Raw genomic sequence first — 13660 nt, 5'->3', positions numbered from 1 at the left:
TTTGTCTCCATCTGTAAGACATGTTACTGAATTATTAATGTTCTTATAACTATTCGGACGGTTGCTTGTTTTGGGAAAGAATAAGCCTGATCAAAAATTAAACCTTAGAAAAAAATTTTAAAATCAAGTCTTGACATCTCTATATATGAGGATACAATGTGAAAAAACTTGCTTAGGCAGACTCCAGCTTTTTTCCCTGCTATTGACTGATGATTCTACATGGTCATGTGATTCTCCCTAATCTAATATTTTGGATTTTCCCTCTGGTAATAGCAAAAGCCACTGAAATGTTTTAGGAAGTACCTTACGTTCAATGAACTTTTCAAATATAAAACTTTTACTATTTTCCCATTTTCTTGGATTCAAGGAGTAAGACAGATACTCTTATAACATGTAGATTCAAATGCTGGATACTCATGCATGACCCCTGTTGAGTAAGTGGTAGTTGCACATATGCATTCAATGCCACAAATTGGCCCTTAATTTAAGACCTCTGTTCTGATTACTTGGAACAGGAGGGAGATGGTTATCAATCAAATCTGGCGGTAAAACTGAAATTCAGACTATAGCACTGTTGATTGAGAATAGATCATACCAACCATGATGGTCTACAGAAATGACTGCAAAAGTAGGGGGACTCATGAGTTCTAATTTCAGCTCAGCCCAGAATAGCAGCATGGCCTTCTTGACACTTCAAAATTTGCCTCTCTTGTTGAGACATCTGGGCATCTCAGATTAGGCACCCAAAAATTGAGGCATTTGTCATCATTTATCTTTGGCAAGCATTTCTGCTAGGATTGTGTTGTAAATTCACACTAACCAGTAGTGAGTTTAGTTTAAAGGAAGGCATACTTTCTCCAAAGCAGGATGTAGACTAGAGTTTGACAGCTGAAGCGATTACATGAGTTCTCCTCACAAAGACTTCTCAGGTGTGTTTCTCATCTGACTCATCCTAATCAAAATTGAGTCTGCTTGACTCTTCCCCCATTGGTTCTCCTGAGTTTGAACTTTCCTACTCATGTTGCTGAAGATGAAGAAAGAACATTCCAGCCTGGAAGACTCTTCACTGGATTCACTCTTGTTGCTGTGTCACAAAATGCTGTGCCAATTAATTTCCGGACGCCTCTACAACAACTTTATTCTTCATCCCTGCTGAACCTAATGAAATATTTAGTTGAAAGGAAAGATTCGTCACCCCTTTGTGAATGATTCTGACTTCTAATAGTGGTGCATGACTTCAGAAGTGATGCTGACATTATACAGCACATCCTGGGCTCTATCCTGCAAAATGCTCAGCCCTGCCACAGAGTGCTGAATACCCTCAACTCCCACTGATTGAGGGGGGGGGGGAATAACTTTGCTGCTTTCTGATCTGCAAGACAGACTTTTCTCAAGTCAGTTATTTCCATTTCAGGAAAACACGTCCTAGTTCCTTGAGTCCAACCCTTACTTGAAAAGATCTTCACTGAAAGATAGATACCACCCTCTGGAAGAAAAATAAATAAATACAACAGTTGAAGAGTCTGGTATGTGCAATTGAGCACACTCGGTCTCTGATCTGACGTCCCAGAAGCCTCACAGATTCCAGTAAGTGTGAGTTTATTTACATTCCCATCACCCACACAATACAGTCTCATGCAGTAAATATTTAGTGTTCCTTGCCCTTTATTCCTTTCCCACCAGGCCAGGGAAGAACAGAGGGCTCCCTTCCTTGGGAATCTCAGTACGTACTGGGCTCTCAGCTAGCCCAGGTCCTCCCCCTCACTTCCTTCCTGTGTGTGTGGTTTTTTTTAAATACCCCTCAGCTGATGGCTCATTGGTTCAATCAGCCCGCTAAGCCTGCCCAGCATATTTGCTGCATGTCCCCACTCAGCCTTCTCCAGCAGTTCTGGTTGATCACTTATGCAACCAGAGTGCTCAATCACCTGTTAGCTTCCAGCACTCTCACAGTACGTCACTGCGTGCAAACACCACTGCCTTAAAGGTCTCAACTACACAAATGCAGTAGATCAGGATTTCTGCCTCACTTTTATCATGATGTCATAATACAGCAGATCTCTAGAGATTCCACGCAGAAGATACTGTTGGCCCTTTAAATGTATCAGTAAAGCCAAATTTGGGAACATGCAGTGTGGACTAATATCATGGCCATGAGTGATTAAGATCTTTACATTAGTGTACACTAAATTACTGGCATTGCCTGCAGGAAATACACTGTGCATCCTTAATATCCCATTTTTCTGCTATTGTACTGTTACGATGGACGCAAAGTACATTCAGAATGTCAGATTTCAAGACTGCAAACAGGCCCTTAACTTTTAATTGAGACTTTAAAAAATCAACATCCCCTTTCAGTCAGTCCATTTTTATTTCACTTTAGCCAAAGTCAGTCATTGTGTAATGACACTGACGTGTGTAACTCAGAAGTATTCATTCTAGAGTTCTCTTCACCACAGCATTGACTACAGAGGATAAAAGGTGACTCCATTGAAATAAAGCAATTCTGTGTCAAGTCATCACTTCTCTTTTCTAATTCAATTTGTTATATTTCATGCTGTTTGGTGACTGTAATTAAATCCACAGTGGCAGGGGTCACTGTATCCACGGTCCATGCACTACCAGTAATGAATTAGGGCATGGTCTTGCAAACCCTGATTAAAGAGCATTACTTACATGAGTAAAAGCTTGTAAGAGCAAGCCTGTGTAAATCCAGATTGCACTCTGTTTTCTTGTTCTTATATAATGTTAGCTTTTCATGCTCCAAAACCCATTACGTGCTCTCTATTTCTGAAAATATTACTTTGTGCCATGGAGGTGCATAGCACTTTACAGACAGACACACACAGATTCTGGACCCAAGTGGTCCCATGTCAAATATTCAGAATTTCTATGGCTTATTGGGGGTTTTCAACTCTGGATGTTTGCACTGATCCTGAGGTCTAAGGACTGCCCTCCCTTCTTCCACTGCAGGCAGACAATCCTTTTAATTCCCTGTGTGTGGAGTTGAAGCTTCCTACTGCACTGAAACAAAGTTATTTTCAGTACTATATTCACGGTCTTTGACGTATCAAGAGACTCTAAAAGCACAGGTATCTGTAAGAGATTAACCTGAACCTAAGCACTGAATCGTAACACTCCCACACTTTGTGAAAGTTTGAGTCTGGATCTGAATTGTGTGGCTAACCCCAGCTCAGAATCAAATCGCCCTGGATCTGAAGATCTCTGCCCTTTTGGAAAATAAGATATGAAACAGAACTCTGCAAATCAGGCACATCTGTGGTATATAGAGATTTCATATGTTCCCTCTTCCAACAGTAATATTTTTCTACTCGCTATTAAGAGAACTTATTTTGAGGTTTAAAATTTTTACATGGATGGCATTCTTGCCAACACACTGATGTTTGTCAGAACTTTAGCTGAAGTAATGCATTAAAATCTCCTCAAGCTGTGGGCTGTAAATCTCATGAGAATACTGGTAGTGGCCATTTTTTCACTTATATAGCATCCTAGATGTGCATGGCACAAACACAGAGAGGCAAAGTCCCTCACCCAAGGAATTTACCATCTAATGTAGAAAGGCACAGCACAATGATTAAAGGATCAGCTATAGGTATTTAAGCCCTTTGACCTAAATTTTCAAAAGCAACTAGTGATTTTGGAAACCCAAAGTGACACTTTAGATGGCCCTGATTATCAGAAAGCACTGGGCATCCTCCCTCTGAAAGTCAGGCCCCTCAATCTCTGTTGGTGCCAAAAATAGATACACAATAGCATTAGTCACTTTTGAAAGCTTACAGCTCTCACACTTCACTTCTGGTCCAGTATGAAATCAGGAAGATGTATAAAGAATGAAAAGTAATTTTTTAAAAAATTACCCAAACCTTTTGAAACTCAAAGAATTTAGTTCTAGACTGGTTCACATATTGGCAAAAGTTATGGTTTCTTTTTATTTCATCTATGATGGTTAGCACCTCATTCCTTATAAAGCAAGTATTTTCAACAGCCTAAAACCTCATCTTTGAAGTTCCTGTAAAAATACTACTTTCAATGTAGACTTTTCAGCTGAATCTGAAATCCATTCTCTATTGCTGCCAGATGGGTTCACGTACATATTTTTGGTTATTAGTTCATAGAATTAATATTCAAAATAAAACCAGACAGATCATCAACAAGTGTAATTTAGTATAGTTCCATTGAAGCCAATAGAGCTATGCTGATTTACAGAAGCTGAGGATCTGGTCCAATCGATTCTAGAAGTTGCATTTGCAAGACCAAATCACCACCATGTTCCTGGTCAGGACCCTACATAATTCTATCCTGATCTTGATTTTAAATCAAACTGGCTTGATCTATTGTACAGTGCTAATTGTTAGTTTGAAAATGTAATAACCATTTTCAGAAAAAGCAGATACTATTTGCAGAATACTTTCGCTGCAAAAATTGTGTGCGTTTTTAGTACATGCATTTAGCCTGGATGTGCAGCAGTCACTGTGATGTGCAAAGACTTTAGGATTTATGTTGTCAAATCAGAAAAATTAAAGTGTTCCCAAGTAGGCTTTAAAACAGAAATTAGGATGATTTGAGAGAAGACTTTACAGTCAATTGTGTCAAAAACCCCTGGATTAAAGTATCACCAAGTAGACCTTGACACAATATATTATAACAGCTCTGAAGACTAGCTTTTTCCTATATGATTTATAAAACTTGACTTCAAAGCAGTGTGGTTCTAGTGCCTTGCCTGTCCTAAAAGAACCAATTACATATTTGATATCATCTAATGCACTCGATTAAGAATGTTATCGTCTTACTGTGAAGATGGAAGATTAACATAGTAGTCATCCAAAATATTCTGAGTGACAGTGTATGCAGTTAGATCTGTGAAGTAATCTCTAAATACAGAGTTAATTCCAGTTGTGCTAGAGGTTATTTGTGCTACCTCATTTCTGATCTGATACTCCGTCCCAGCTGTCCTGGTGTGCCAGACACAAGGTATTTTAGATTTATTGCTTTACTTGTAGGCTTTGGGATTTGTTTTTATTATACCATATATTTTCTTTATTAAATAAAGGGTATAGTTTGGTCCTTTGGCTGCAGAATGAGAGAATTCTTACATTGGTTAATTTAGATACCAGAGTCACAACTCTGGAATGAAGGTTTTTATTACTGATTGAGTACCATAAAATAATTTGCCTTCCTTTACAGCTTTTGTGAGTATGCCAACAACATTTCTACCTGATTTTCAGTGTTTCTGAGCTCACATACACATCCATGATACAGCAAATGGAAGTCCTTGACCCCAAACTCTGTATCCTCCCACAACTCCTGTGTCTGTAAATAGGCCTGATCGCCTCAGCAACATGGCCTGTGTCTACTGTAAAGTTGGTTGTAGTACAGTAGCACCATCAGGGGTTGAGGTCATTTGGCCCATGCCTTGCACAAATACATTGTGGCAAAGGGACTGACTTTGAGTTTACAATCTATGGCCCCCCATGCTTGCAACTGAATCTGTGCAGACGGGTACAGCATTCATGTAGAGCCCTGTTGAAGTATAGCTAGTGCATACAGTGCTTTCAGCACCATACACCAGTCAAGAGCGTATAGTGCTTCATTTCAGAGTAGCAGCACCAAGGAATCATCCCGTCTCACGGGACAACTGTTATAATCACTGCCTCTCCTAACAAACCCTGCCTAGGGCCTGATTTGGCCCATTAAAACAACTATGCAGGTATATTTTGAGTGACATGAAGTGAGAAAATGCCAATCCATTATAAAAGTTAAGAGAAACAAAATTAGATTTATATCTAGACAGTTATTTCTTGAGGGTTAAGTTTCCAAAGATGTTCTCTGCCTGGCCTCAGCCTGTGTCTGTGCCTAAAAATACACAAGTGTACAATTCTTAAGAACTGGCACTTGAGTTCCCAAAAGGAGGTTTGACTTATCTGCTTTCTGTGATTGGTACGCAAGTGGTAGGGTGCAAAACTGTGCACACAAGACCAGAGTTTGGAAATATACTATCATAATTAATACATGCTCTTAATAGAATGCATCAATATTTAATGTTATAAGAGAGAATTCATATTAATGGAACAAAAGATGCCAGCTGGAATCTTATTTCATTAGACAGATGACGGCAAAATAAGTGAAACGTTCTGGAATCTGACCATCTTGTTACTAACATTAGCATCCAGTGATCCATGGGCAGCAGGAGAAGCCTTCCAACCATGCTGTTGAAACCAGACAATGCTCTCAAATGACCTTGTACAGAAAAATAAGACAGACACCATGTCAGCTGTGGGTGAACACTTTTCACAAAACAATCACTCCATATCTGACCTCTCTGTCCTGATTCTCAAAGGAGACTTGCACAACGCCTTCAAAAGAGGAACTGGGAGCTTAATTTCATAACTGCTAGACACTAAAAATCATAGACTGAATGGAGCAGAGGTGGGCAAACTACGGCCCGCGGGCCACAGCCGTCCTGCGGGACCGTCCTGCCTGGCCCTTGAGCTCCTGGCCAGGGATGCTAGCCCCCGGCCCCTCCCCTGCTGTCCCCCCTCCCCCGCAGTCACGCCACCGTGCGGGCAATGTGGCTGGCTCCGTCCGGGCAGCAGGGCTGCAAGATCCTGCAGCTCTGAGCAGCATGGTAAGGGGGTAGCGGGGGGTGGGAGGTTGGGTAGGGGGTCCCTGGGGGCAGTCGGGGGACAGGGAGCAGGAGGCGGTTGGATGTGGCAGAGGTTCTGTGGGGGGGGACCGGTCATGGGTCGGGGAACAGGGGGGGTTGGATAGGGTGTGAGAGTCCGGGGGGGCCTCTCAGGGGGCAGAGATGTGGATGGGGTCAGGGAGAAAGGGGGGTTGGATGGGGGGGGGTCCCGGGGGGCGGTTAGGGGCAGTGGGTGCTGGGATGGGGCGGTCAGGGGACAAGGAGCAGGGGAGGGAGGGGTTGGAGGGCTTGAGGAGGGCAGTGGCCAGGCTGTTTGGGGGGCATAGCTTTCCCTACACAGCCCTCCATACAGTTTCGCACTCCAGTGTGGCCCTCGGGCCAAAAAGTTTGCTCACCCCTGGAATAGAGACACTGGATTTATGGCTAATTATAACAATATGTAACCCAGTAACACCTCTCACCCCCACCACCCCAGCCCCAGCTGCTTTCTCCCCTCCCTATAACTGTAACGGTGTTAATGGGCCACTTTATCTGGAACGGTCCCATGAAATGTGCTAACTACTTATGCTAAACAATCTGTTCCATCTTGTATTTAGCTGTGACACTGAGTAAGTTTCCCAGACCTGAAGAAGAGCTCAGTGTAAGCTCTAAAGCTTGTTTCTTACCTCACCACCTCGTCTCTCTAAAATATCACAAATTAACATTCAATGACAAATCTGTAACTTAACCTGTCAATGCTTTTAGATATGTTTCTACTTCTCCTTCAACCCAAGGTATAAATTCTATCATCTGACCTCCTTATGGAGGATTTGTGGCATTTGGACAATAAATCAATAATTTATTGTGAAATGCTGGCTTGCTGGCTGCAAAGATCCTCTGAAATTGAACATTCAAAAATTGGGTTTGCTAGAAACGTGTTCTTCATTTCCCTCTTTGGGACAGATTGCATCTGACATTCAGTATCTTTCCCAGTTTAACCCAGAGTTCACAAACACAGATTAATCAATTTCGCATAGATCAACATAGACCAGATGAATTTTTAATAATTGAGGGTTTTTTGAAAAAAAAAAAAAAAACAAACCTGGGGGAGAATGGCCTTGTATTTAAGGCATTGCATTAGGATTTAGAAGATCTGGATTAATTTCCCAGCTCCTGCCAAAGGTTTCCTGTGTGACCTTGAGCAAATCATTTACTTTTGCTGAACTTCAAATCCCCATCTGTAAAATGGGATTCTCACCCTTTGTCTTGTCTGATTAGATTATAAGCCATTTGGGAAAGAGTCTCTTACTAAGTGTATGTACAATACCTTGCCCAATGGGGTCTGAGCTCAGGAGTTCTTCTAGATGCTATTGTAATACAAATAAAATAATAATAATAATAATAATAAGTAGGCCAAATCTTGCCTCACGTTCATCTCTTCACTTTAGGAGATTTGACGGGTGGCACCACGGCAGGATTTGGCCTACTCTTCATAATGTACACAGGGGGAAAAGTCACTTTCAGACCATGGGGCCAGAACATATATAGTCCTGTGGGTATCTAGACACTAGCAGCTATAGCCTGTACTTTTTACAGAGCCAAGGTTCTCATTGTCTTGAAAGGCAATTCTGAGCTCCTTAGGACCAAATCCATATTGTACATTTTTGGTATTTGCAACAGTAGATATTGCAAATAGATACTAACTCAGAGGTACCTGAGAAATATTTCTAACTCCCCAAAACAAAGAACCATCATTTATTCTTAAATTCCTTCTGCCTACTGCTGTTTTTGACACCCAAACCAACTTTGACCTACCTGTTCACTGAAATAAGGTACAATCACTTTTCCTTTCTGATGAAGGCAAAATGTCATTTACCATCTGATGGCTGTGAGGTGTCCTACATGAGATCAGTGATCATCTAGCTCCTGATTGCCAGAAGTTCACAAGGAAAAAAAAAAAGCCACCACAGTTGGCAAACTGACACGTTTATTAGTCTCCTGAGAAAAGTTAAACACTGGATGAGCATGGAGACATGGCTACTCTCTCAGTGCTACAGGTAGTTTCTCCTGGGTAAATTGGAAGTGTACTAGAGGTGACTAGGGGGAGGAATTCGCACTGAAGCAGATTGTGTTTCAGCTGAGTAAATAGAAGGCTGCTAGTAACTAAGTACCTGTAATAAGCACAAGAAAAAGGATTTTAAAAGCGGAACCATGGGTAATAATGCCACTAGGTCTCATTAAACAGCATCAGGGTTGGGTTTACTTGAAAAGAAAATTCCATCTTTTGCAACCATAACTGCTGTTTTGATGATTAATTGCAAGCATCTGCCTTAAAGTGAACCCAACAAATTGAATTTATTTATTTACCATTATTATTATGCATGCCAGTGCCAAGAGTAAGTGTCTCTCTGGTCATTTAAATTAAAGGAAATCTTTACAATTATATTTTTTAATATAGAGAACTACTGTCAACACCATAATAGCACTTGATATTGTGGGAGTTTACTTTCCTGGACTTTGGTTAGCACAAGAACATTTTTCCAGGACTTTGACTTTTAGGTACTGCCCATATTTTCTCACCTGAGGTTTATAGCTCATCTTCCGTGGTCTTGGAAAATTAAACACTTTAATATACAACAGATCTCAATTGAGCAAGAGAGAGGTCTTGTGATTAAGGCCCTGGACTACAATTCAGGAGAGCTGAGCTCAATTCCCTGCTTGAGCATAGCCTTTGTGTGTCAGCTTGGGCAAGCTGTTTTGGGCCATCTTTTGAATATTACCTTATTCTGTAAGTGGTCTCACTGAAGTTAATAGGACCACTTGTGGAGTAAGGTGCTGCTCCTTAATCTTTGTTCCAGTTCCCTATTTATAAAAATCATCATCATCATCGTTCCTTTCTCCCACACTTTTATCTGCTCAGCTATTTAGATTGCAAGCTCTTCAGGACAGGGAAACTCACTATGTGTATGTACAGCACCTAGCACAATAGGGGTCTCAGTCTCTAGCACTACAAAGAACCACCTCATAAGCATAAGTCTAGTCAAAGAACAATCATCTCCCTTACTTGTGTACAACTTTTAGCTTTCAGGACACTAACAGAAAAACCCTAGCAAGTTGGGAGCAGTTGTTTTCTCATGTTTTTGTCACTGAAACATTTTCCTACAATCTGATCCATCTCTTCATCACCCTTCTGCTTCTGTCCATCTCTTTTTCTTTATCCCTCATCGTCCTGTTCCTTCCCTAATCCTCTTGACCCTCCCTTCCATCTGCCCATCTATTTATCAATGTTATTACAGTTAGAGTGCCATACTCATCTCACTAATCTCTCTTGGCTGGAGCAGTCAGTCTGGACAGGTACGTGATGAAATGTCTAACAAAACACATTATATAAAATTCTTTTAACTGCACTTGTTTCACTTTGAATTTTTTTCTGATGTTGGTCCTCAAAGATATGAGAATTTCACATGTACAACAAGCGTCAAAGACATCTGCAAATACTAACTCAGTTACCACACCAGTGGTTGAGGTGTAAGATAGATAGATGATCTATTTACACACAATAGTAGTAGTGATTTGTGTGCACTGATCAGGTAACTAGAATTAAGGACGACATGTCAGATTCTTCCAACCCAGTCACCCCTGGTATATGCCCAGGCAAAAAACAGGAGCCAAATTCCCTGGTATTGTAGATGGGAGAAAGTGCACAAGAGCATACACAACCTGAACAGAATAGAGTTAATTTCAATGAGTTTCTCCCATTTAAACTAACAGAGAATTGGATCTTATTTTTACCTTTTAATTTGTTTGTCCCAGACTTAAGGAACTCATCAGCTCTTTCATGCCTCTTTTCAGTACAAGAGATGTTTGTATGTTTAAGTACAGGAGTTTCTACACGTAAATGTTACAAACTGATTTGTGGAGGCCACCAGGAAATCTGTTCCTAAAAGCGCATTTCTTATGTGCAGAATCTGAAAGCAACATTAATGTAGTTACATTCCACCAGTAAGTAGGAACCTTTTGCACTTGATGGAGGTGAATTATTGCTATCCCAGCCTGGGAGTGAAAAAGAATGGAGACAGAAAAAGTAAATGTGTAATGAACCATATAACAAGCAGCATGCTTGACCTCAAAGGATGCAACAGAGATATCATTCCGAATGGAAAAAACAGGCCTAGTCTGTGTAGTACATATAATAAGAGAAGATTGTGTATTGTCATGTTATTAGAACTTGCACTTTGGTGGTAGAATAGGATCTCCAGCTGCTGCTAGTTGATCCCCCTAGAGCAGCAACCAGGACAACATTTTTCCATCTGCATTTGGCCAGAAAGATTGACTTCCTTCCATCCCCCAAAAGTGACTCATCTTTGAGAACGCACATCTGCAAAGTGCTCTCTATGGAGTTACACCTTAAATCTACTTTTAAAATGATACCAGTACAAAGGGGAGCAGCCTGTTTATTAAATGGATCTAATCCAGGACCCATTGAAGTAAGTGGGAGCTCTTCCCTTGATTTCAATAGGCTTTCAATCAGGCCCCACAAACTTGACACCAGTGCTGCCTCTTGCAGGGGCTGGCTGTGGGTTTTGGGTTGAGTTTAATGTATTACTATTAAGCTATAAAGCTTCAAATGACTTGGATCTGCCTCTTCGAGCAACAGCTTCCCACCCCGCAGCTGCAGTCAGTGGATGTAACAGCATTCCCTCAGACTGATTGGCCGGGCCTTTTCCATGAGCAGTTAACACCTCCCCATCAGAATTAGCCCAGATTTTTGATCTTCAAGACATGCTGCTTTGCCCAGACTTTGGGGGCAGGGACCAAAGCCCTGAGGTTGGGGTTGATAAATGGGGACGTATTGTTGGAGTGGGGAGCATTTTTCTCCCAAGAGTATGGTTGAGAAAAATCACTATTTGAACCTGTAATGGACACAAAGGCACTTTTCTGTGTAACGCCGACAGACCCCAGTCATTGGCGAGCGGGATCGAATCGGGGACCTCTGGAGCTGCATGAGCCTCTACCGCATAAGCTAAAAGCCAACTGGCTGTTAGCTAAGGCTGTAGAGCAGACTCATTTCATCTCTCTCTTTAAGTGGTCTCGGTGCCACTAGATGGGACAGAACACCACACCCAGAAGGTTTGTGGGTTACAGCTATATGTTTTATAAGTCCAAATAAATAATCACAGGTGACTAACAGCAGGATGGCATGCAAGTAAAAATTGCTTTTTAAAATGAGTGAAAAATATTTAATCCAATTAGAGACCAATTCTGCCTATTGGATGCTAACTATATTTTAATTTCCATGTATTAATGAGCGATTTTAGAAGCTCTGCATTTTTACCCAGTTGTAAATGCCTATAAACAAATTTAGCATTTTAATGCATGCATAACTTATTGATGCAGATTACACACCACTTCCAAAATGATGCATAAATTTTCAATAGCAATTATTCCCCCCAATCAATTTTTAAGATCCTTAGTTATACTGTTCTACATAAACACCTCATTTGGGGCCCCCAAACAGAGAGGTGTTGAGCACATTCAACTCCCATTGACTTCAGAGTGTCACCTTACAGAATCAAGCCTTTATTTACATATGAAAAATAACGCAACTTAGTATGATACAAGGAGGGGTGTGTTTTCCTCTATGTATAAGTGATATGTATATAAAGATACCCTCAAAGTATTTACACACTTAATGCTGCTGGTCTAATATGCTAACGAAGATTATGTCTTTTCCTACTACTTGTGGGTAAAATAACTAGCACAAAATGCACCAGACAGCAAGCCAGATGTTTGGAAGAAGAAGCTAACACAAGGATCTGCTGTGATTCTTTGAGCTAAAATATAGCTGAGCTACTGGAATGGAGTATATGCATATGCAAATGAGAAGCTACAAAGTGATACATGAGATATTTCTTGGCAATCAAAATTAATCCCAAAATCTTCTCACTGGCTCAGTCTCTCTTCGCTCACTCTCATTCACAGAGCTAGTCACTTTGTTCCAGCTTTTAATGGAATGCCCGTTTCTAGAAGCAGGTGGTTTATATGGGATCTAGTGGACCTCCTAAGTATGTTTTCTTAGCAAAACCTAGACATGAAAACATACCAACTAAGATTTCCTTGTAATCTCTTATTAAATACTGGAGAACTGGCACATTATAGGTCTGCCAGCTGGTAATACAGCTCACTGGCTTCCACAGCCATACACATGGTACATATCACTGCCCAGACAGGTTTGGCCTCACAGCCTCTCCACTAGGACAGAGGGAATCATGGGGCCAAAACTGAGTGAGTGGCATTGTGACCCCCACGCATGGGATAATGCCACCACTCAGGTTTGGCCCTATAGCCCCTCTGTCACGACAGAGGGGACAGTGGGCCCAACTTTGAGCGGGCACACTGGGAAATGGGATGGTCAGCAGTGCTCCACCTCACTGCTGCCATGGGTTGGTTCCTGTACCAGGGCTGCCCTACCCAGGCAGCCTGCCCAGCTTTTCCCTGCTTTCAGCAGCCTGTATCCCGCCTCTCAGACAGGAAGCAATACTGCACCTGGGCCGGGCAGGCTGGAAAGTGAGGGGGTGAGTGCTGGAGCTGGCAGCTGTGGTGGCAATGGCTCCACAGGAATTGATGGGGTGTATCATGGGAAAAATTTCTGGGGTCAACCCTGCTACACTCCTTATCATTGGCTAAAAGATTGATTTACTGAACTGAAGCACAGAGTTAGTGAGCATTTTCTGAGTCATCTTTGAGGCAAGCAATTTTCAAAGATGAACCACAAAAAGTTTAGAGTTTAGTTCCTGTCAGACTTTTATTCAAACTCTTCTTAAGACTCCATCAAGCTCTGTGATCATGTCTGCTGTCCACTCCCATAACGAGGCTTTCCCTACCTGGCTGGAGAACATAAAGCAAACACAATGGCCTGTAATATGATTCTCCTCCAGTGCCTGTCTAAGCCCAGCCAGAAAGCTGATTTTCTTTCTATTTCTGGGCATCACCAGAGAGGCCAGTCATGAAGTCCGAATC

The sequence above is a fragment of the Natator depressus genome, chromosome 7 (genome assembly GCF_965152275.1).
Source record: "Natator depressus isolate rNatDep1 chromosome 7, rNatDep2.hap1, whole genome shotgun sequence".
NCBI lineage: Eukaryota > Metazoa > Chordata > Testudines > Cheloniidae > Natator > Natator depressus.
The sequence above is the reverse complement of the archived record's forward strand: the minus strand, read 5'-3'. Positions refer to the sequence as shown.